Here is a 786-nt window from a genome sequence, read left to right on the forward strand (position 1 = left end):
CCTGCTTACTGGAAGAGTGAGTTTACATATTTACGAGATTGTAACTCAGTAACTAGCATGCTGGCTAACCGCAATATCGTCCCTAAAGTTCGGTGGCCACAGCGACAGGCTGCTGGAGATAGAGATACGCAGGTTCGTTTCAGTTCCGAATCCTGCCCTCCTGCTCGCGCAGCCGCCGTGGTGCCGCACTGAACACCGAGCGGGATTCCAGGCTAGGCGCCTGGGGAATACCCAGAAGCCCTCGCGGCTGCGAAGCCGCGAGCAGCCGCAGAGCGAGGTCACCCCGCGCTTCCCGAAACCTTGGCCTGGCGCCGTGGGCGTGGCTTGAGAGCGTAGCCGCTGCCCTCCGCCAATCAGCAGCCGGCAGGTCGTTAGCGCGGGGCCACGCCCCTGCGGTTGGCCTGGACTCTACGGCCGGGAGGACTCGGGCGATGGGGCTTCAGAACATCAGGAAGCAGACGCCGCTACAGGGATGGAGGAAGCGGATGACAGGAGGGGGGCACGTTCTTGCTATCACTTCCGGAAACCCCTTTCGCGCCGCACAGCCAGACGGGAAGGCAACCTTCCTGAAAAAAAACGCTGAGAAGCGGCCTCGCCCCCACCGCGGGGCACGCCGGGAGAACAGAGAGCTCCCTTCAGCATTCCGGAAGTGTGTTTGGGGGTTTCGTGTCCTCTCCGTGCTAAGTCCCGCCCTGTGCCGGAAGAAGGGAGGTGTGAGGAGTGGCACGAACGCCGGTCACGTGCCAACACTGCGGAAGGAGCCGGAGGGGTGGGTTAGTAGGGGGC

The sequence above is a fragment of the Rattus rattus genome, chromosome 4 (assembly GCF_011064425.1).
Source record: "Rattus rattus isolate New Zealand chromosome 4, Rrattus_CSIRO_v1, whole genome shotgun sequence".
Taxonomy (NCBI): Eukaryota; Metazoa; Chordata; class Mammalia; order Rodentia; family Muridae; genus Rattus; species Rattus rattus.